The following is a 26060-nucleotide window of genomic DNA, read 5'->3' as shown; positions in this document are numbered from 1 at the left end:
TCAAAGAAAAGAATAGGCTGTTCTCAAACTTTCCTTAATAACATGATATTCATATTTCAAAATAAAATACAATATAGTATATAGCTTTGAAAAGATATGTTTTGAACTGAAATTTCTGCATCTAATTAAGTTGATGCACATAAAAAATCCAAAGCAAAGAATTTCTCAGATATGATAAAGATTCAATAGCTTTGTTAACACCGATTTCATACTGAAGGAAACAAACAAATAAACAAGCACTTCAGGCTATGATAAAAGGCATGTTACAGAAAAGTTGGGAATTTGCATGAGAAATAACTTGCAAAGAACATTTTGTCCATTTAAAAATAGTTTATATAACTATGATACATTATAATAGTGATGCAAAAATATCACTATTATTAAAATAATAGCAATATGAAATAATTTAAGAATTATTGCTTTGGAAAAAAATCTTATTTGATGCCCATAAAGCTAGCAAGTGTGGGAGTGGATGAAGTGGAAGGAAACGTAAACATAATAATTTCTTCATTTTCATGAGAGGGTGGTAGCAACTACCGTTTTGCTTCTAAAACTGATAAATGTAGAAATAAATTTAAAACTGGAATCATTCAGTATCTCAAAATATTTTTGCATAGATTCATTGCAATTTTCTCTATATAAGATTATATCATTTACAATTACCGTTAGTTTTATTTCATCCTTTCCCATTTGGATGACTTCTGTCACTTAAATGTCTTGGCTAGACCTTCAAATACAGTGTTGAAGTAGGAGAGCAGAAACCCTGTCTTTTCTTGCTCTTAGAACTTTCAGTCTTTTAACATTAAGATGTTAGTTGTGTTTTTTTTTTTTTAATTTAATTCTATTAGTTTCAAGTATAGAGTACACTGGTTAGACATTTATATAGTTTATAAAATGATCTCCCTAATTGATCTTTCTGTCCTCTTATTCTCCACCTAGCCAACACATCAAGTATTGCATTCCCTATCCTGTGTTCCCCATCCCCATGATCATCTATCGACTACTGATTTGTACTTCTTTAAACCTTGACCCCATTCTCCCAGCCTCCCAAACTCCCTCCTCTCTGGCTATCACCAGATTGTCCTCTATATTTTAGTCAGTTCTTTTTGTTAAGTTTGTTCAGTTTTTTTGTTTATTTGTTTCTTAGATTCCACATATAAGTGAAATCTTATGGTATTTATCTTTGTCTGACTTATTTCACTCAGCATAAGAACCTTTAGGTCCATCTGAGTCATTGCAAATGGTAGGAATTCAATTTTTAATGGCTGAGTAATATTCCATTGTATATATGAATCATAACTTCTTTATCCAATCGTCTGTTGATGGGCATTTAGGTTGCTTCAATATCTTGGCTATTGTAAATTGTTCTGCCATGAATAATGGGGTGCATAGATCTTCACAAATTATTATTTTGGTTTTCTTTGGATAAATGTCCAGAAGTGTAATTTCTGAGTCAAAAGGTATATCCATTTTTAATTTTTAGGGAAATTTCCAGCCTGTTTTCCATAATGGTTGTACCAATTTGCAATCCCACCAACAATGTAGGAGAGTTTTCTTTTCTCCACATCCTCGTCGACACTTGTTGTCCTTTGATTTATTGATAATAGCCATTCTGACAGATGTGAGGTGATATCTCATTGTGGTTTTAATTTGCATTTCTCTGATGATTAGCGACCTCGAGCGTCTTTTCATATGTCTATTGGCTATCCGTATTAGATAGATGATTTTTATCAGCTTAAGGATATTTCTTATTCTTAGTTTATTTAGTTTTTATCATAGAAAAACATTGAAGAATTTTATCAAATGCTTTTTTGTATTAATTGAGATCATCATATGACACCCCCTCCTTTATTCTATGTTTATCGTATTGTTCTGGTGCATTGCATTGATTGTCTTCACTTCGTTGAAACTGTGTTTGTGGAAAAACTCTGGTTGTAAGATATAATCATTTTAATAGGTTGCTAGATTTGCTTTTCTAGTACTTTTTTGAGAATGTCTATGTACATATTTACAAGGAATATTGCTGTATAGTTTTCTTGTGATGGTTTTAATGTAAGTGTAATATTGGTCTTAGAGAATATGTTAGAAATTGTTTCACCTGATTCTATTTTTGGAATAGGCTTCAAGTATTGGTGTTAATTATTCTTTAAAAGCTTGATCATTCTTGAAAAGTCTTCTGCAATAGAATAATTCAGTTTTAGGCTTTTATTTGTCGGAAGTTTTTGTACTGATTCAATTCGTTTACTCTTTATATATCTGTACAACTTTTCTATTTCTTCCTGAGTCAGTTTTAGTAATTGATGTGCTAGGAATTTCTTCATTTCCTTTAAGTTATTTAATTTGTTGGCATACAAATGTAGAATATTCTTTTATAATATTCTTTACTTGGTAGTTATTTCCCATATTTAATCCCAGATTTTAGTTATTTGAATATTTTATTTCTTTGTTAAATAGCAAATATTTGTCAACTTTATAAAAGAAACTATCAGTTTTATTGATTTTCTCCACTATTTCCTATTTCCATCTTCTTTATCTCTGACCTACTTTTTTATTTCCTTATTCTACTAGCTTTGGACTTAGTTTGATCATTTTTCCAAATTTTTAGCATAAAGTTATGTTAAAGATTTGAGATCTTTATTCTTTTTTAATATAAGCATTTATAGCTATAATTTTCCCTCTTAGCATTGCCTTTGCTGCAGCCCATAAATTTTATTATGTGTTGTTTTCATTCTTATCAGTCTTAAGGAAATTTTCTAATTTCCCATGTGATTTCTTCTTTGATCTATTTGTTGTTTAAAAATGATAATTTTCGCATTTTTTTTGTTTTTCTGCTGCTATTAATTTCTAGTTTCATTTAATTGTGATTAATAAACATAATTTGTATTATTTCAATCTTTATAAATTTATTAAAGCTTGTTTTGTGGCCTAACATATGGTCTATTCTCAAGAATGTTCCATGTGTACTTGAGAAGAATTTGTATTATACTGTTATTTGTTCAAGTATATTATAGATGTCTGTTAGTGTGATTAGTTTATATTGTTGTTCATGTCTTCTTTTTCTCATTTACTTTTAATCTAATTGTTTTATCAATTATCGAAAGTGAGTATTTCAGTCACTATTTTTGTTAAATTATTTTTTCAAATTATGCTTTTGGATTTTATCTTAGTTTTTGGCTTTCAAAATGTGATATTGATATATTTTGGTATGTATCTTTTTAAGTTTATCTTATATGGGGTGCACCTAGTTTCTAGGATGTGTAGATTTAGATTTTTCATAAAATTTGATAAGTTTTTTGCTATTATTTCTTCAAATACTTTTTCTGCCTTTTAATTTCTTCTTCTAGGATTCTCATTTGTGTGTTTTGGTTATGCTTGATGGTATCCCATAGGTCTTTTGAGCTTTATTATTACCTCTTTATGTTTTTTTCTTTCTTTCCTCCACATGATCTATTTTAAAATTCACTGATCTTCTCTTCTGCTTATGGAAATCTACTGTTGAACCACCCTAATTATTATTATTATTGTTTTAATTTTAGTAATTACTTTTCAACTGAAGTCTTTTATTTGGTTTTATTTATAATTTATATAAATTTTTTCTACATCTTCAGAGATTTTATTTTTAGTTATTTGTACTTGATTTTAACCTTTTGAGTATATTTAGATAGTTAAATTTTGTCTAGTAAGTCCAATGTCAGGATTTCCTATGGGATAGTTTTTATTTATTTATTTTTCCATTTTATGGACCCTACTTCTTCTTTGCGTGTCTTCAATATTCTGTTGAAAACTTTACATTTTTAATATTATAATGTGGCAACTATGGAATAAAATTCTCAAATCTCCTCAAGATTTATTGTTGCTATTTGTTGTAGTTTATTTAGTGACTTTTGTGAATTAATTCAGTAAAGTCTGTATCCTTTGTCCTGTGTGACCAATAACATTTTCTGTTGAGCTAGTAAAATTGACATAGATTTTCTTAAAGGCTTGAAACTACCTCCCCCCAAAAAGGAAAAAATAATATTATTATTCTAGTTTTTGCAGATCGATTCTGTGTGCATTGAGGCACATTTGCAACCCTCAGCCAGACACTTAACAGTTTTGTCTTAGCCTTCACTTCCTGCTTGTGTAGAGCCTGTAGGTCAATCAGAGTTGAGGGCTTAGGTTGTCCTCAGGTATTTTCTGACTATATACGCAGCACTAAGCATACATGTGACTTTCTAGATCACATGTATGAAGCAGAGTCTTAGCTTTGGGTGAGTTCTGAGTCAGGCAAAAAAAAAAAGACAAGAGTTTTGACTGAGTTTTTCACTGAGCCACCTAGAGCTTAAATCCAACAACTATAATTTTTTGAGAATAAAATTTATTTTGTTTCCTCCAATACTGAAAATCTATACTGAGAATATAGGCTTCTGTCTTCAAGGCCACTGTCAAAATAGAGAGAAAGCCATGTGATCAGGGTAAATTTAAAATCTCTTACTAATTTTCAGTTTTTATTTTTCTTGACTAAACACTTGACTGTTTGGTAAAAATTGTTTACTAATTTCCCATATTTTTGTTAAATTTATTCTAACAGTTTTGCCAGTTTATTTACTGCTTTTTTGGTGAGAAATGTTTTTTGAGTTCCTCTCTCCTATTTTGCTGATGTCACTAAAGTTTTGTTTTTAGGTCAACAGTTTTTAAACATTATCAAAATTAGTTTAGCATCAAGTGCTTTGGGATAATTTTAGAAATAAAAAAGTATTTTAAAATGACAAATATGTTTAATGTAATTTACAACCATATTAGAATAAAAGAAATATCATATAATGATATAAATATATTTCAAAAAGCTGTTGACAAAATTTAGTATCTATTTATTGCAAAGGAGTTTTTAAGCAATTAAAAATAAAGTTCATTGTTTAAACACACACACACAGATATACACACACACACAACTAAAATATGAGTAGAACATTAAATGATTTATCTTTGAGATCAGTAATCTGCACAATCTGTTATCATCACTACTATTCAACAATTTCTGACCTTCACGACTGGGTAAGAATAAAATAGTAAAATGTACAAATATTGCAAAACAAAGAAAAAGAAGTAAGATCCTCATTCATTCTGACTATTTCATTGTATATACATAAAATCTAAAGATTCTATATATTATGCATAAAAAATAGATAAGTGTCTCAAATTTGCTAGGTAAAACGTTGGTATATAAAATCTATTTATTCTATATATAAAAACAGCAAATTTATATATAAATTTTATAAGAACCTGCCATCTAAATAGGACATCTAAAACAATAAGTATCTAATTTAATCTAATATATGTGATATAATGTTTTGCATTGGAAATTATAAAGCTAAATAAAATAAAATTAAATGAAACCTTATTGAACCATTATAGATTTTCAAAATATATTAAGAGATTTGCAAATTCATAGATTACAGGATTCAATCTTGCATGTTAGTTCTCAAATTTACTTAGAGATTGAGTGTACTTCTAATAACTTGATAAGTCAGAATTATATCAAAGTGCAAATAGATATTAAAAAAATAAAACATACTTGAAGAAGTGAAACAAATGAGATTGTTGGTTTTCTAGATTACAAGAGTTGCTTTAAAATTGTAATGTTTAAATTGATTTGTCACTGGCTCAGGGATTTTAAAGAAATACTATTGGTACTGAAAAAAAAAGCACACATGACCCCACACATTTAATGAGCACTTTGTTAATGACAGATATGGCACTTCAGGGCAATAAGAAAAGATTAGAAATTTTTCCATAAATATTGCTGAGGCATTTGAATATTTAGGTAAGAATAAAATTAATTCTATATTTCATAATAATACATAAAACACAAGTCCAAGTAAGTTAAATGGCTAATGTAAAAGTATAACTATAAAACTTAAGAAGAGAGAACAGGAGAATATTTTTATCACTTTCAGATAAATAAAGACTTCTTTTAAAAATAAGAAGAAATAAGCAAACAGAATTAATTATAGATTTGACCACATAAACACTAAAAAAAGTAACATTTGTCAAAAGATATCTTTAACAGAATGAAGAGACAAGTTAATGCCCATTGTCGTATACATATATAATGAGAAACCAAAATTCAAAACATAAAGTACACATACAAATCGGTAAGAATAAGACAGATATTTTAATAGGATAAGTATGAAAAGGATTTGTAAGACATTCAAAAACAGGAAATTAAAATGTTTAATGAATATATAAATAAAGAGGCCAACCTCATTAGTAAATGGAGAAATGTGAAGAGAAAAATGGTTAGATTTTTCAGGAAACTAAATATTATTTTAGAGATTATTTTTAAAAAATGAGTTCATGAATATTAAGCACAAAAGTAAATATTTGCTTAGGATGAGATAAAGAAACAGCAAATTACATATTTTAAACAGCTGATACATGTCACATATTATCACAAATCCAGAAAATTAACATATTTATGTTAAATAACTGTATGACATAATTGTATATATATTTTTTGACTATATGCTCTCTGATGGCCTTTTCATATGTTGTTGATTTTGAAGTATTTTCTATAGATTATAAAGATAATTTAAAATTTTTATTTGCTGTGTTGTAAAAGTTCTTTTTAGCTTCATAATTGTCATAGATAAGTAATATGTAAAATTTTAGGAGTGCTGTCCAAATTTGGAAAACTGTCAAGTTCTTTTCATACATTATCTATAAGACTTAATTGCATTTTAAATCCACTTGTTGAATAAGTAATGTATATTCTCTACCAGTTTTTCATCAATACATTTGTAATACCATGTTGTGGATTTTTCGATGATGTTAGTATTCAAAGTCAAAATATAAAGATATTTATTTTTCTCAGTGTTTTGTATGATTCAATAATTTTTAATGATTGCATAATCAATAAACCCAAGGACCTATTTATTATTTTCTTTGGGAATTAATGTCTTTCATTTATTAAAATCTACTTATTGAATTAAATTGAAGTTTGCCTCAAATTATTTTTCTAGTCAGTGTTAATCAGCACTTTCGGTATGATAAAAAAAAAATTGTTTGTATTATGATATGCTTTTACTTTTATTTTATTTTTTAAAATTTATCTGAGTGACACTGGCGAATAAAATTATATAGGTTTCAAGTATATAATTCAGTTTGCATCATCTGTGTATTGCACTGTGTATTTACCACTCAAAGTCAAATCTGTTACCACATATTTGAATCCCTTTACCAGCATCTTCCACCCTTCCCCCCTTTCCTGCGGTAACCACTAAACTGTTGTCTGTGTATAAGTTTTTGTTTGTTATCTTGTTTGTTGCTTTCAGTTTTATATTCCACATATTAGTGCAATCATATAGTTCTCAACTTTTTTCTGTTTGATTTATTTCACTTAGTATGATAATCTCAAGATCCATCCATGTTGTCACAAATGATTAGATAAAGATATGATACATGTATATAATGGAATATTACTCGGCCATAAGAAAATATTAAATACAATATGATTTTGAAAGTAGAATAATATGTTTATTTAATCACCCATATTTATTATTTTGTTTTATTTTTATGTAATCTATAATTGCTGTTTTTAATATCCAATTAATATTTGATATGAAATTTCTCTTAGTACATTATTAAATACATGTAACTTCTGTCTGCTGATTAGTACGTGTTTTCACCTTGATAAAACCTTTGACTCAACACTTTCGTGATGTGTTACAGAGTGATTCAGTAGAATAATCCTGGAAGTCATTCCTATACCTAGGTGGCTAGCAATCAAATAATACATATGTGGCAGTGACTGCCATTAACATGAAGGAATTATCATAGAGCAAGGAAACTCAAATTCCATTAGATTCAAGGTATATCTGCCCCAGGGGAAATTAAGTAAAATGATAATGAGATATACAAGATTTGCAAAAAAATAAATTTTTATTGCTAAGAAAATGGCAAGTGTGCATACCATTTTTGGGAAGCAGAATCCCATAACTCGCTGACTTTGAAGGTAAATGTCTTATGAATCAGCAATTTCAAATTTGGTGTATAGCCTCAAGATAACTATGTATATGAGCACCAAAATACTCATTCATGAATATTTTTAAAAACGTTGATTGTAAAAGTCAACACAAAAGCATTGTTTATAACCCATCAAATGTCTACCTAGATTGAACAAATTAATTGTAGAATATTACATAGAGGGAAATGAATGAAATAAAGTTATGCCTGGCAGGGGAGGTAGATGGGTAAAAAAATTAAATTCATTTCTTTAATTAAAAAAAATAAAAAATAATAAAAATAAAATTATGCTTAGAAGAATAGATGTATCTCACGAATTAATATTGAAGCAAAATAAAAAAAGTTGAAATTTCATACATACAATATGATTTTATGTAAATATCAAAAAAACAAGCAAAATTAACCTATGTTGTTTAGAGAGGTATTTATAAATGTAAATATTATAAAGCAAACATATTATTCAGTAACATTATATTTCAAGACTGTATTTTTTCTGATGAGTGGGAAGGAGTGGTTTATATTAGATAAAGGTATTAAGGTGGGAGGAATTAAAGAGCTCTTTGGCAATATCTATTCAGGTCCTTTCTCCATTTTTTAAATTGGATTATTTGGGGGGATTTGTATGAGTTTCTCATATATTTTGGATATTAAACTCTTGTCAAATACGAAATTTGGAAGATTTTTTTTCTCCATTCTGTAGGTTGCTTTGTCATTCGGTTGATCTTTGATTTTGCTGTGCAGATTTTCAGTCTGATGTAGTCCTACTTACTTATTTTTGCTTTCATTGGTTATACTTTCAGTTTCATGTTAAAAAAAAATTATTGTCAAAATTACTGTCAAGGAACTTTTTCCTTATGTATTCTTCTAGAAGTTTTTTGGTTTCTAGCCTTATATTTAAATATTTAATCAATGTAGAGTTAATTTTTAAGTGGTGTAAGGTAAGGGTCCAATTTCACTTTTTTGTATGTGGTTATCTAGTTTCCTTAACACTATTTATTGAAGAGATTATACACTTTCCATTGTATATTCTTAACTTCTTTGAGCACTGGTTGAATGTATATGTATGGATTTATTTCTAGGCTATCTATTCTGTTTCATTGGTCTATGTGTCTATTGTTTATGTCAGTACCATATTATTTAATTATTGTAGCTATGTACAACAATTTATACTCAGGTAGCATGTTACTTCCTGCTTTGCTCTCATTTCTCAACAATTTTTTTTTTTTTGGTCTTTTGTGGATCCATATGAATTTTAGAAAAAATTTTTTTCTGTTTCTGTAACAAATATTGAATCATGGTAGAGATTGCATTGAATCTATAGATGGCTTTGGGAAGTATGGACATTTTAACAATATTAACTTTTCCAATTCATGAACATGAGCTATCATCTTATTTATTTTTATTCTTTATAATTTATATTATTCTTCAATTTTTTTCAACAATGTCTTATAAGTTTCAGCGTACAGATATTTTACCTACTTAAATCAATTTATTCCTAAGTACTTTCTGTTTTCGATGCTCTAGTGAATGTAATTGTTTTCAATATTTTTTCAGAGAGCCTGTTGCTAGTATATAGAAACACAACTGATTTATATATGTTGATTTTGTCTCCTGCAACTGTAACCTAATTTATTTATCAGTTCTAACAGTTTTGTGGTAGACTCCAGAGTTTTCTTTATATAAGATTATGTCATATAAAAACAGACAATTTTTCATCTTCATTCTGATTTAGATTTATTTTATTATTATTTATTTTGTTGTTGTCTAAGTACTCCAGGTAGGACTTCTGGTACTGTGTTGAATAGGAGAGGTGAGAGTGGACACACTTATCTTGATCTTAATCATAGAGGCAAAGTTTTCAAACTTTCATCATTGATTATGATGTTGACTTGGGATTTGTCATATGTGGCCTTAATTATGTTGAGGTATATTCCCTCTATACCAAATTGTCTAGAGTATTTTTCATGACAAAATGTTGAATTTTGTCATGTAATCTTTTTGCATCTATTGAGATGAAAATATGATTTTATTTTTCATTCTATTGATGTAATGTATCAAATTGATTGACTTATAAATGTTGATTCATCTTTGCATTCCACTGAGGAATTTCTGTTGGTCATGGTGTATCGTTCTTTTATGTACTATTAAATTCAGTTTGCTAGTATTCTGTTGAGAATTTTTGCATCTATTTACATAGGAATATTGTTCAGTTGTTTGCTTTTTATATTGTGTCCTTGTCTGGCTTTAGTATCAGGACAATGCTGGCCTTGTAAAATCAGTTTGAAAGTATTTTCTTTTTTTCAATTTTTAGGAAGAATTTGAGAAGAATTGGCATTAATTCTTCTTCAAGTATTTGATGGGATTCACCCCTGAAACATTTAGTACAGAGCTTTATTTTGGGGCAGGTTTTGGTACTGTTTCCATCTCCTTATTTGTTATTTGTTTGTTCAGAGTTTCTATTTCTTTTTGATTAGTTTTGATAGGTTGTATATTTGCAGAAAATTATTCCCATCTTTATATTAACTAATTTGTTGGCTTATAATTGTTTCTAATAGTCTCTTAAGATCCTTTTTATTTCTGTGTATTTGTTGTAATGCCTCCTCTTTTATTTGTGATTTTGAATCCTTTCCTATTTTTTCCAATTTTATCTAGGTCAAGATTTATCAATTTTGTTTCTCTTTTCAAGATCTACCTCTTACATTTGTTAATCTTTTCTATTGTTTTTTTCTATTCTCTATTTCATTTATTTCTGCTTTAATCTTTATTTCCCCTTGTGTAGATAACTATTTAAATTTTTTGTTTCATTTCAGTCCTCTAGCACTTCCTCTCATTATCTTTATGTTTGGCCAATAACCACTTTTTAAAATTTTAATGAGAAAATAGAAGCCATCAGAAGATAGTTATGAGACTTCTCCCACACATATAATGACTAACATATATCTGGATCTTTTAAATACCTCCTATTTCTATGGATGAGTCACCCTTGCTCTAAGTACTTTTTAATATATTGCTTGGTAAATTGAACATTCCCTTTTATAAAGTATCTTTTTAAGTGTATTGGCCATTTTACAATAAATAATCTATCTCTCATTTATATAGATATTCTTTATAGATTCTGGATATAAATAATTTTTCAGCCTTTCCAGTTTTTCTGCACTATACATTGAATTATACTTAATATCTTCGAATAAACAGAATTTCTTAAATTTGCTGTAATAAATATATAGCTTTTCCTGTATGATTTATTCTTTTTGTATCTTGTTATTTTGTTTTGTTTTGCTTTTTATATTTAGTTCTACAATCTATCTCAAATTAATTAGGGAGAACTGTGTAAGACAGGGATAAAATTACATGTTTTTTATTATATTATATCTGATGGTCCCAACATCATTTATTGAGAAGATTTTATGTCTTATTTTTACTGTTCTGAAAAGCTACCTTCATTTTGTCTACATATACATGGATATATTTTTAATCTTTTAATTCTGTTCCATTGGTGTAACTGCATAACTAACTGTGCTGGTCTAACTGTATAAACAAAACCATTCTATCCTAATTACTGTAACTTTAATAAAGATAATTACATTTGATAGGACAAATCCTCCCACCTAGCTATTTTTTATTAGTGACTTGACTATTTTATAACTTTGCACTTCCATATTATGCTAGATCCATACTCTACCTCGATGATGCCATTCTGTATTTTGGCAAGCAATTTCTATGTCAGAACTGTGTCAGAAACTTCTGTGTCATCTAACTTCTAGTTAGATTTAACCACTTGAAGGCATGGCCGATTACAGTGCAGGTGGTGAGTGAAATTAGGTTCTTTATTTCCCTGGCTTCATCATTTCCAGGTTTTCATGATTTGGCTGCATCGCCCTGCCTGGGGTCTCAACTTTCTAATGGGCAGCTCTCTCATATAATTGACTTCTTTAGAGTTGGTTCAGTATCAATTTTCACTCTTTTCTCTTTCAGGAAACATTATTGGAGGTATAACAATGACAACAGCAAATAAGTACGGTCATAGCCTCAGCCTTACACACAAATTGGTTAACATATCATCCGTCTTTTTCTTTATGATTCATACTTTTTTTATTCTTGCTTAAGAACATTTTTTTTGCCTTTTACATTTAGATCTGCAATTAATGTCAAATTGGTGTCAGAAAATGGGATATGGTAGGAATCAGTTTTGTTTTCATACTGTATCCAATAGTCCTAACACCATTTATTGTAAAGTTTTCTTTTTTTGTGTGTCTGTACTCTTCAATTCTACATTTGTCATAAATTGTTATACACAGGTGTTTATCATCATAGGTGGAATGAAAAGTCACAGAGGTGCATTGGTTATTTATAAATAATTGGTGGAAAGTTTAAGACAAGCAAAAAGATGAGGAAACACTAAATGAGAACGAAGGCAAAAAAAGGTAATCAACTTTGGGAGTTATAAATATGGTTATGACATAGGTGTTTGTTACATACTAAAAAAAATCATACTGAAGTAGAAAATATTGTGAGAGATTCTATTTACAGATTCCTGGTTAACTTACCTATTTCTTAATACAGAGAAATATATACACTGAGTTTCTTTATTGGCATGACAAATAAAGATGTATATATGGAGAAAAAATAGATAAAGTTCCCTTATTTGGGGGACAAATTGTATAGCTCAGTCAATAATAAAAAATGTAAAAAGGTATTTACATTTGTCCCAAAGTAAGTAAATTCTTAAAATTTATTCTACATTGAGAGGTATGCTGTAGAAAATTTAGTAGAAAAGAAACCAATATTTGAACCACTGAGAATTAGTTCAAGGCAAAAAAGCTTAGCAATGTAATCATCGGTCTACCAGATTTTTACAATGTGAAGGGCTGATTGATTTGTTTCTGCAGCTATTTCTGAGATGCATAATATGATTAGAATGAATTCTCCCTCTGTGCTTCCTTGCGCACAATAAAATGGAAATACACTGACTACTATTAGAAATTCAAAAATCTATAAATAAGTTTAGAGTTACATAAAAATACTGGGAACTGTGAACATTTTGTTATTCAATATGTTTTTCTGTTTGTTTGTTTGGTTGTTTTTGTTTGTTTGTTTGTTTGTTTTTTGCTGGTGGCATATATACTTCTTCCCCACAAAATCTATGTTTCTCTTAACTAGAGAAACATTTAATATCTAACACTTTAAGCCCCTTTACATAAGAAAATGTTTTTAGCACTTAACAAAGAATATAGATCTTTGCAGAAAATGTAATAACATAAAATATAAAGAAGAAATACTTCCAAGCTCTAGAGGAAAACAGGGAACATCAGAGTGGAAACACTCTTTGTCTTTTCTTTTAAAAATCAAATTATTTATTTACTTGTTTGTCTGTTTGTTTGTTTATTGTGCAGGAACTCTTTAAAAAAGTATTTTATTGCATAGTACAGAGAGTTTAACAAGAAATTTCTGATTAAATGTGACCTGTAGTACAATAATAGGGAAAATGAATGAACTATGCCAAGGGGCAAAACTTAGTAAAACTTAGAATTATTGTAGCTGTTAAGGCTACAAACACGTTGTCAATGCATTTATACAAGAGATTTATAAAGATTACTTTCCAAATTGAGACAGATATTTTTTTTTTTTTGAGTGATCTCGTTTGGACTATTCAAATTCTGTATTGTCAGGGACGAGGTGGAGAAGCAGGTGGGACTGATTAATAAATCTTCATTTGTTCTTTTTAGTTTCTTCAATTAAAATTTATCTTCCAAGGCATCCAATACTTCTAATCCACAATTTTCCTTTTCCTAGAAAGATCAGAATAATATTTTGAAAAGAGCAAATTGCAAATGACCTTAGACAAATCATTTTTCTGAGTGTTAGTTTTCTCATGTGTAAATGGAGATTACAGAGATTATAATATTTTACTATATTTGTTTTACATATTTCATAATATCAACATTTACATATATAAATGGAGATTATAAAACAGATTTTATAATATTTTGTGAAGATTCTGTAAAATGACATATACAAAACTGTCACATTATTTGTCCTTTTATTTTTCCTGTTTTTTATTAGTTCTTTTGTTTTTGATTCCCTCAAACAATGATTAATTAAGTATGTCTAAAATACAGATAAGAAAATATTCAATGATCAAGATGTGGGCAAAAAAGTAAAACACTGTTTGTGTGTGTGTGTGTGTGTGTGTGATCCTGACAGGAAAGTAATGCTGTCTGCCCTTTCACATGCGTTACTCAATGTATTTGTTATAACCAGCAGAATATTTTTATCATTATTTAATAGGGGAGGAAATAAAATTTTCAGTGTGACTGTTCTCTCATTTATAAAAATAATCATTTGCCCAAGAGCTGTCTGAGTGCTTGTGTGGCAGGCATTATGTTAAATATGTTGTTATAAGATGAACTCTTTTAATTTGTACCACATACTTGAGAAGGTTCAATACTTTGCCAGATGTAAAAAAAAAAAGGGAGATTCAAAACAGTAAGCCTGATTCCCAAATTCATGTTCTTTTCTTCTCCTTAACTGTGAAATGATGGGATTAAGTAAACTGTTCCCACCTAACTTCTCACATTTGTTCCATCCCTAAATATGTGTTACCTTAAGTAGTAGTTTCAGATTTGTGCTCTCTTTCTCTCTCTTCCTCTGCTTGTGAATGTATATCTAAGAATACACACAGACAGAATGTTTTACTCTTTTCTCACATGGCTTGATTATTGAATTTATACTTATCTCACACATAACCATATAGCTTCTTCTTCTTCTAATTTATGCAAAACTAGCAAAATAACAACAGTAACAAAAATCCTATAATCTATTTCTTGGTATAGAAAAGTCTTACCATGCAGATAACAGAATTTACTTTGATAATAAATTTTATTCCAACAAATCACAAAAAAACTACATGACTGTTATAGATCCTGCAGTTGGTCTTTTGTGGCCAAAAGTTTTGCCTCTGTGAATCAAGTGTACTTCAGTTGCTGAGACAGGGAATCTGGATTATGCTGCAGAACCTAACAGCTATGAAATTGCAGTTTTTCGAGGCAACAAAGTGTTAATCCTTATTCATGTGTCATGTTCACTGAAAGTGAGCTGATGGCTCTGTTTCATGTCCTCTTCATTCTAGTCTGTTAGCCTAACCTCTTTCGAACATTGCCGGTCTTCATGGCAAAAGGGAAAATAAATGAAATCTCTGTCTACAAACAGTTGAAATGCTGTAGCTCTGATCACATACTATGGGCAAAGCTTTAAAAGGATGAGGGCGTATAATCTCACCATGTACCTGGATAGGAGAGAACTGGAAAACTGGAAGATTCACATATTTCCATGTCTCCTTTCTCCACCATTGCCTAAATAAGGAGTCACAGTAAGATGGACTCACAGTTACATAAGCACCAAATACAACTACCTCATAAACATATATATCAGAAGCAGCTCACCAACTGCTTATGCACTGCATTTTAGTTCAACACCCAATTTATTTTAAAGAAGAGAATTTATTTTTGCAATTCATCTAAATGTAATTACAATAAACACTAGAATTTACATGGCCCTGATAATATATAGTTTCTGCATATAATTAAGTTTCTTGATGATCAAAATTAAAACTTTTATGCATCACAGTATACCATAAGAAAGTGAAATGTCAATCCACAGACTGGAAGAAAATATTTGGAAATCATTTATCTGATAAGGAACATATCCAATATATATAACCAAAAGAACTTAAAAATAAAAAATATATATAAACTAATTTAAAAATTTGTAAAGAATTTCAATATACGAATGACTAATAAGTACATGAAATGATGTTCAATATCACTAGTATTAAAGAGAAAATAAATTAAAACTACAGTATATATGTAGGATAGTTTGGATTTTAATAATAATAATAATAATAATAATAATAATAATAATAATAATAAAATGTTGGCAAGATGCAGAGAAATTATAATCCTTAAAATTTGCTAGTGGATATATAAAATGGTGCTATTGCAATAGTACATTGATATTTTCTTAAAATGTTAAACATAGAATTAAAATAAGATCCAGCAATTCCACACCTAAGTATCTAAACAAGAAAATGAATGCTTATGCTCACCTAAAACATATATGCATGCATATTTATCCCAGCATTATTAAAGTGGAAAGAACTCGAATGTCTATCAAGTGATACAATATAGTACATCTACACTTGCAATATTAAAACATAAGCAAAAGTGAAGTACTGACATATTCTACAACTTGGATAAACTTCAAAAACATTTTGATAAGTGAAAGAAACTGGTCATATAAGACCACAGATTGTACAATTTCACATCTATGAAATGTCCAGAATAGGCAAATCAGCACAGAAAAAAAAAATTAATTAAATTAACTATTACCTTGAAGTGGGGGTTGACATGACATTGCTTTTGGACTATTAAAAAATATTCTAAAATTAGACTGCAATGATGGTAGCAAGTCTGTTAATATGCTAAAATGCATTGTATTTTTAAATCAGGTAAATTGAATGGCATATAAATTATATTTTAATAAAGCTATTTTACCACACAGGGAAAAATCTTCTACTCGAGTATGTATCCTGTTCCATCCTCAATATTATTATGCAGATTTTCTTTATCCCATTTTTGTGCCTTTAAAAGTTATAATTTAAAAGGTACAAGTGAAACAATTTCTACTTGAATTTGTTCACCCAAAATAATCTGAGAGAAAAGAAGCAGTTTCAATGAAATGTGAATTTAAACATGAAATATTATCTGCTTACTTCTGAATGTTAAAATATTACTATTATATTAGACCATTCTTCATTAGCATGTTAATCAGAAATAATATAAAACTGTGAATGGAAACCCCTAAGGAATTCATGAATCTGACTTTAATATTTATAGGCACCTGCTGTGAATTTCAGACTTTTAGAAGGGAGACAGAACATAATTTCTCTTTAATCAATCCACTATCTTTCAAATCATTTTTACTTTATTTTGAGCCAGTTTCTTTGGGAGTATTATTTATAGTTTGTCTTCCAGCATCAATGATTATGTGAAATTTTCTTAAAACTGGTCATCTACAAAATTTTTTAATAAGTAGAGGACATAGTTCCTCTAAATGCGGCTATTTTGAATGTATAACACCTATTTTGACAGCCATATAAGTGAAAAAGTTACATTTGGAGACATATAATATCAGGAAAATATTGGCAGTGATTGAAAACAATATTTCTCTAAGTATTGTTCAAAGAAGACAATGTCATTCAGGTGCTATTCCTTTACCTGTTTTGAATGTCAAATTTTACAAAATAAATATTTATTTATTTTATTTATGGGGTAGATGCTATTTACACTGGCAAAGGGTACTAGAGTATCATTTTAATTTACCTTGACTTATGTCACCTGTACATAGCTTTTTTTAAATAGTGTATTTGAGTTTTAGTTTTAAAGTTATCTTAAGTAACACTAATATTTTATATACTTTGATAAATGTCAGCACCCCTATAGATTCTTATAGCCACCACCACAGTTGTGAACCAAAACGTCTTCATGATCCCCCCAAAATCTCTCAAGATACCCCTTGATAGTTGCTCTATTCCTCCTACTCTAATCCCTGAAAATTACTAATTTATTTTCTATCACACTAATATTGTCTTTTTAAGACAATCACATAAAAGAAAACATACAATATATAACTTTTTCCAATGGACTTTTTCACTCAGTATGATGTCTTTGAGATTCAAGGTGCATATAATTAATAATTTCTTCTATGTCCTTCTTTTGTAGTATATTATTGTATAGATGCACCACAGTTTATCTATTCAATCATCAAAATCCATTTAAATTATGCCCTATTTATGATAATTATGAATAGAGCTGCTACAAGCATTCGTGTACAAGTTTTAATGTAAATGTAAAGAGCCATTTCTCTTAGCTAAATACCCAAAATAAGGTTTGCTGCATCATAGTGTTTCTATATGTCGAATATTATAAGAAAGTACTAAGATTTTCTAGAGTGGCTGTAACATTTTGCTTTCTCATCAGTAATTTATAAGAATTCCAATTACTTTGTATCATCATTTCATTCATTACAGCATTTGGTATATTAGTATGTTTCTCCTCATGCTCTTTCTACTTTTGCACCAATCTAATAGGTTATACATAAGCTAATTTTCATACATTGAATTTAATATTAGGTTGTGTATTAACAGTTTTGTCATGAATCTGGATCTTTTTACTAGCCTCAGTTTCTGTATGTTTCAAATGGAAATTGACATTTTTTTCCAGTTTTTGTACAGTGGTTTCTGGAGTTGAAATAGATACAAAACTTTGAAAAAAGATAAAATATACACATTAAATACTATTTTTATAAAAATAATTTTCATTGTAACTTCTTATTCTAAAGTAGAAAGAATATCACTGTTTAACCTTTAGACATGTCTAATGAGGTTATGTGATTTTGTGGAGATGGATAATGGGAAGTTTGACATAATTTATCATATTTTATCAGGTTTTTATTTAGTTCAGAGAGAATAAAAATTCTTAACATGTGCCAGCAACTAAACTGGAAAGTGTTAGATATATCTTTAAGGGGGTCTGCAAGTTTTAGGAATTTGAAATCAGAATAACAAATGTATTTAAACAGTAAAGGAGTATGTGAATAATTGTATCTTGAGAGATCAGAGTTAACTTACATGTGCACATTATACTAGTATTATTCCATTAGGTTTTAGCAGAAAATATGTACACACTTTTCTAAAACTTTGACTCTGCCTTTTTTTTCTTTTCTCTCCTTCGGAAAACTTTCTAAGTGCAAGACTAAAGGGTTTAATTTAAGAAACTTCATATTTTATTTTATTTGAGATAATGATGAAAAGAAAAACTCAAGAATACTACATTGCCGTTTTAACCTGAATAGCAAGTTCTAAATTGTAATAAAGTAAAACAAGAGTATTAAAAATATTACACAGTACAGATATGTATTTAAGGATCAAATAGGAAAATAGATTCTACATATAAATTTGTCATTTTGGACTATAATGGACTATATCTGCTAAATATTTTTACTCTAACTTTCTAAACTTTGTCTTTCTTTTATGTTTATGTAGTTTTGTCATTTATAAAGAAACTATTGTTAGAAGATATTTGTCACTTTCCAAACTGGGTTACAAAATCTCTACTTGGGGACAACATCTTCATCCAACATGCCGTTTATCTAATGACAAAGTTTACTTTCATAGTTTGTCAGGAAAAAAAAATATGCCCTGGTTATGAAAAGTTTAAATTTGATCAAAATATTATTTTAAATTTTCTTTATTTTATACAGCTCACTGTCATACTTAATTTTTCTTATAGCTAAAAGCTTTGCTGCTCAAAACCCATTAAATGAAGGCAGGGACATAGAATAGGATTTTCTTTATAGAATACTTTGATTATGATAGCCAGAGTTTATTTCTAATATTTTCTGAGAAAACTTCTCATCTCTAATTGTCTATATAAATCTATCAATCACCTAAGGTGTTTTGAAAAAACAAATCTCTGTATTTAGAGTTAAAGAATATGCTTCATACCCTGTCTTTATATTATCTGCAAACCTTGATCAAATACCTAAATTTGCTAATCTTAATCATAAAATAAGAACGATAACAAAAACAGTAGCATCTATTCTACAGAGCTATTTTTAGGATGAAAGTGATATGATGTATAGCAAAATGTATTGTAAAATGCAAAATATTTTAAAAGATAGATTTAATTATTAGTATAACATTGTTTAAAAAAGTCCATCTGTTCACAGCCATTTGAACTTCAATTCAAAAATTAATATTTATAAAACACATATTAGATTTCTAGTATGTTAAAGTCTCTTCAATAGGCAATATAAGAGATCATTTTGTTAAAGTTGTTTAAAATCTAGGGTTTTAATTTATTTGTTTAAATTCTGAGTGTTCGATGATGGTGTTAAAAAAGAGTAAGTTGGTGTTGGAGAAAGAAGATTTCATAAACACATGAAGTAAAAGTATAAATCAGCATGTTTATGTGATAATTACAAGAATAATTCTTTGAGAACACTTATTTCTGATCAGACATAAACTCAATATCTTTCACCTATGCCACTGTATCTTATTCCTCACTCTCCAACACCCTTGATGTATATGAGCAGTAGGCCTGGCCAGCACTAACTTGGTAAAAGCATTCTGTGTTCTTTTTCCTTCTTTCCTCCATAATTTTCTGATTCAAGAAGATTTTTAAATTGTAAATAATTTTAAATAACTTAGAATCTCTGAAATGTCTTTTTTGTTTATCCAAATAGCAGTAGAAATTGACTCTATGAAAAATTTATATGTAATTATGATCATTATCTAAACTAATGAAATGTTTGGGGTTGCAGCTTCAATATTTACTAACTCAACAGGTCAGGATGTCAGAAAGGGTAATCAAATCAAACCTTACCAGAACAGTTCTACTGAGCAATCTAGTTATCAGCCTTGGCAAAAGCTTATTCTACTTGCACAAAAGCAATCCCTCCTCATATAATGAATGAGGAGAAAACAATAAACATGCAAATGTATTTCCACTCTTTATAAATACATCTGTATGGTTCTTCAATATAAAAAGAAATGTAGAAAATAGGAACAGAGAGACAAAGAAAAGTTTAATATTACCTAGGATGAAAAAGTAAACTTGAATATATATTAGAGTCAAAAAATATTGCCTAAAATATAGACTCTCAGGATAACAAATTTCTGCAAAATCAGCTATTAATCATATGCTGCCTATTACAAACTTCACACAATAAAACTACTTTTATTCATGAAAGTTTAAAACAATAAAAGAAAATATAATAATAATGACTAATATTTTACCATGTAAAATACATCCAAATTTAATAGAAAACCTCAACTATATAAAGTTGCAAATTCAATAAATGAAAACTTATAAAATGGAAAAAAATACCTCCTTGACAAAATTATGAAATGTATGGAGTGTCACTGGCAATCGAAAATAATAATTTTAAATGTTATTATCCAATAATCAAAATAAGCATTTTTTTAAATAATAGATTTAAAAATGGATGAAATGAGGGAGTGATGTCAGCAAAATGGCAGACTAGAAAACTTCAAGCGCTTATTTCCTCATGGAAACATCAAAGGAACAAACAGAAGCTATGTGAATTTAGTTTGTTAGAGGTCTGGAAAACAGTCAGAAGTTTATAGCCTCCAGACAAACACCCAATCATGAGAAAGCAGTTTTCAAACCAGAAAGTTTTATGGCATTTTTACTTATCCTTGCCTTATTTCCTCCCAGGTACAGTGACAACATTCGTTTTAGGTGGCAGAAGATGGTTCCTATTGCCCCACCTTAATTTGGAGGGAGCAGAACAGATCTTCTTTGAAAATTAGTTTATAAATCTGTTCTAACTGGACTGGGGGATACCTAAAGGACTGAAGCAAGGTGATCTACTCAGAAAGCAGAAAGGAAAGGTGTCAGGTAGTGATCATAAAAAATGATAGAGTTACTACCAGCACTAGGGACAGGAGACTTTAGGTGAAGGCAAACAATTGGATATCTAAGGCCCAGAGGAGAAGCTGGAGTGAGACTTTCTGAGACATTAGTATATGCAAAAGTAGCTGTATAAAGAAGGAAATATAGAAAGATACAAGAAAGTCCAGGCACACATGCTCAGAAAAATACTAAGAAAGGATCATTCTTAGGCTCAAGTCAAGCCTAGCTAAACGATTAAAGAGTGCCCCAAAACAGAGCCAGTTTGCACGTAATGGGAAAGATTGCTATTCTCCTCTTTCTTTTTTACGATAGGTTTGCTTTATTTGTTTTGCTTTATTTTAACCCCTGACATTAAAGAAATCCCTGTTCATACATTAGCTGAACATGAGCTAAAGGAACAGAGACTTAGTGATCACACTTGATAAGGACTAAAGCAGCTATCAATAATAAAAATAAACAAACAAACAAACAAGCAAAAACACTGATGGAAAGAAGTCTGGTTTCTATAGTTAGCATATTAAAACACTCAAATACCCAATATGCAAAAAAAAAAAATCATAAGGCGTGCAAACAAACAAGAAAACATGACTAAGATAAAGAAAAAAAATAATTTGACAGAAACCATCCCTGAAGAAGTCCAGACATCTGATTTAATAGACAGAGATTTTAAATCATTTGTCCTAAATATTTAAAAGAAAAATGTGGATAAAAACTAAAGGAAATTATGAAAGTGATATATGAACAAAATGAATACAATAGAGATAGAAATTATATATTTTTAAAAATAAATTTTAGAGCTAAAAAGCACAATAGCACAATAGCTGAAAGAAAATATTAATTAGAGGTTTTAGCAGAAATTTAAGAAGGCAAAAGAAAGAATTAAAAACATGTGAAGATGAGAAAATCAATATTTATGAGTCCGAGAAGCATTAAGATAAAACACTGAAAAAAACATAAACCAATCCTAAGGGATTTATAAGACATCATTAAAGCAACCACCTGTGTACTTCAGGAGTTTCAGAAGGAAAAGAAAGGAGAAGGGGCAGAAAGTTTATTTGAAGAGTATTGCTAAAAACTAACCAAATTTGAAAAAAGTGCATAAATCTATATATCTAAGAAACTCAATGGATTCCAAGTAGAATAAATTCAAAGAGATCTACATTAAGATGTAGTATAGTAAAACTAATAAGAGCCAAATTCAAAGAATCTTGAAAGCAGCGTGAGAGCAGTGACTCACCCATAAAAGGGATCATAGAAAATATCTGCAGAATCCTTATGTACAACCTTGAGAGCCAGAAGGCAGTGGAATGATATATTTATAGTACTGAAAACAACAACAACAACAACAACAACAACAACAACAACAACAAAACACAAAAAACTAGATCACCCAAGAAGTCTATATTTGGCAAAAATTGTCCTTAAAAAAGAAGGAAAAATTAAGAAGGTATCTCTGGAAAAGCAAATGTTGAAGGAGTTCATCACCAGTAGACTTGACCTACGAGCAATGGTAAAGGAACTCCTTCAAATGGAACCAAAAGCACACTAGACAGTAACTCAAATTCATATAAAGTCATAAAATTCTGTTATAAAAGCAGATATCAGGGCAGAAATAAAGGTAAGCATTATTAAAATTTTAGTTTATAACTCCATTTTAAATTTTCTTCAGAATTTAGAAGTTAAATGCATAAAAATAATTTATAGCCATGCTATTGGGCATGAATGTAGAAAGTATAATTTGTGAAATCAATAACGAGTGGGAGCAGAACTTTAAAGGAGTACATTTTTTGTTTGTGATTGAAGTTAACTTGATATCAATTCAAATTAGATTCTTATTACTTGTTAGTTTAATGGAATTCCCATGTTACTCGTAAAACTTATCTGTAGAATATACAATAAAGAAAATGAGAAAAATTAAAAGTTACTAACAAAACAAAACTAAACTCAAACGAAAGCAGTAAAGTAGGAAATTAGGGATAAAAACAAACAAATAAATAAATAATACACCATACAGAAAACAAACAGCAGTATGCAGTACAATAAAACCTTCAATCATAAGGCAGAAAATGGCAAAATAAATTAAAAGAAAAAAACAGGGTTTATCTATGTACTACATATAATTGACTCACTTTAGTTCTAAAGTCACAAATAGTTTTAAAATGAATAAATGGGAACACTTATTTCATTCTAATAGTAATCAAAGAAAATATAGATGTCTATAATAATAGGCAAAATAGACTTAATAACTGTTACAGGAAACAAGAAGCACATAACTATAAAACAGTTAACAAAGAAGATATAACAATTATAAACATGTATAAGTCAAACATCAGAGCCCCCAAATGTATGAAGCAAATATTGCCAGATTTGAAGAGAAAAATAGGTACTTCTGCAATAATAGTTGGAGCTTTTAATGCTTCAATTTCAATAATGAATAGAAGATCTAAACAAAGATCAATAAGGAAATAGAGGACTTATCACTATAAACTAATTACATCTAACATGCATATATCCAACATCTGGCATTTTTCTTAAGTGCATACACAACACTATTCACATTACATTATATGTTAAGTGACAAAACAATTCTTAAGAAATGAATCTAAAAATAAATAACAGAATGAAAACTGAAAATACACAAATAAGTGGAAATTAACACATTCAAATAACCAATGAGTCAAGGAAGTTACAAGGTAAATTAAAATATATCTTAGCTTTACTATTAATTTATTCTGTTGTATAACTCTTCCTCTTAAATGCAAATATTCTGTTTGACATTTCTCTAATTTTAAATTCCTTGGAAATATCCCTCAGTATTATTTTCTTCCTCCTTACCCCTACATTTATTATCCACATGCTATTCACTGAAGAGTTATCAACATTGTATATTCCTCCTGCCTCATTTTCGTCCAAAAACCAGCCACTTTTTTTAACCAGGCCTTTTGGGTTGCTTTTGAAATAAATGAATAATCAAGAACCAGTGATCATAGACTGGATCTGGCTCATAGACATGTTTTATTTTGCTTGAGCATTTTCGTCTGCAAAATAATCTTGCATTTAAATTAACTAGCAACATAAAAATCAGAGAAATTCACATTAAATATTTTCAGAGTCTCTTGAAAATGAGAAAGTCTGGCAACAGCAGGTCCTGATGGCAATGATGGGCAAAAGCTGAGAGGAAGCTGCCCCAAATATTGGTAGCATATGCTCTCCCTCTTATCTGACTCCATCAGATTTACCTCACTTAAATCGATCTGCTAAAACTTGCTGGGTTACCTGCCTCTCTGTGAGCATTTGAGTTTGATGCATTTCTCACTATCTGTCCCTGAGAGTCTTGAAGAAAGAATTCTCAGAAATACTGAAGCATTTTTGGAATCACTAGAATATTCATGTTTTTTTCAAAAGGAAAAGCAAAGGTACTCATTTGAAGTTGTAAGTTATGTTACATTAAAAAATACACTGAAACACACACATATACTTTAACTGCTATTATTTTATCTTCCAACTGTATTTCTGTGGTGTGTATGCTATTACATATGTAAAATCATTGCATTTTCTCATATTTTCTGCTCTGTGGCGATAGCTATGCAAAAATTTCAAATACAATGTATTTTTTTTTTCATTTCTTTAATGTACTTACTATCGTGGCTTTAGCAATTTCATTTCATTTGCCTCTTGGTAAGAAAATTCCTTTGTTGTGCTTCCGTTATAGTGCAGTCGGAAATGTCTCTGCTTTGTCCTCTAAGAAGAAATCAGTGGATTTGATGCTCTTGAAGTATTTGCCTGAAAACCCTACTTTTTATGGTTTAAACTTCCATTTCTCAGCTCTATTTTAACTTAGAATTTTGAGTTAGAGATAAAAATCAGATAAGATTGTTATAATAAATGTTTCCTTAAAGCATATTGTATCAAGGAAGTTTTACTGACACTTTATCTTTTCTTTGTACTCTATTTTCTATTGTTTCTATTGTTATTTTTTGTCTTTTCAGAGATGCCAAGTTGATGACTCTTGAATATTCTTAATTGAAGAGACTAAATGTTCTCCCTGAGCATTTTGAGAAGAAAAACAAAATATTGCCACTACCCATAGGTGATTACAATAAGAATAAATGCCATTAGATTGTTCCAGAAGAAATTGAATCAGTTCTGAAATATTATTAAATATATTATGTTTATGTATTGTACAATCTTTAGAATGTAACTCATTCACAAAACCTGAGACCAGCCAAAACCTGAAGAGGATCCCAATCTAGGACAGAAATAGGCACCAAAGAGCAAAAAGGACAGCATTCGAACTAACTTGAGGGTGAGCTGTTGTGGGCTACAGAGACCAGGGAATACTCTATAGAAGAAAAAGGTATTAGCCTGGAGTCTTAAATAAAGAAAATTTGTTTTCCGACCCTCTCTCTTTCTCTCTCTCTCTCCTTCTCTTTCTCTCTCTCTCCTTCTCTCTGTCTCAATATACAAAGGCATGGGTGAAAATGCCAAAGTGGGTACACGGAAATACAGGTGAAAACAACTCCGAGCTTTATAGAATTGCTGGAGAAACAAGTACACAGC

Source organism: Pteropus alecto, unplaced genomic scaffold (assembly GCF_000325575.1).
Source record: "Pteropus alecto unplaced genomic scaffold, ASM32557v1 scaffold3, whole genome shotgun sequence".
Taxonomy (NCBI): Eukaryota; Metazoa; Chordata; class Mammalia; order Chiroptera; family Pteropodidae; genus Pteropus; species Pteropus alecto.
The sequence above is the reverse complement of the archived record's forward strand: the minus strand, read 5'-3'. Positions refer to the sequence as shown.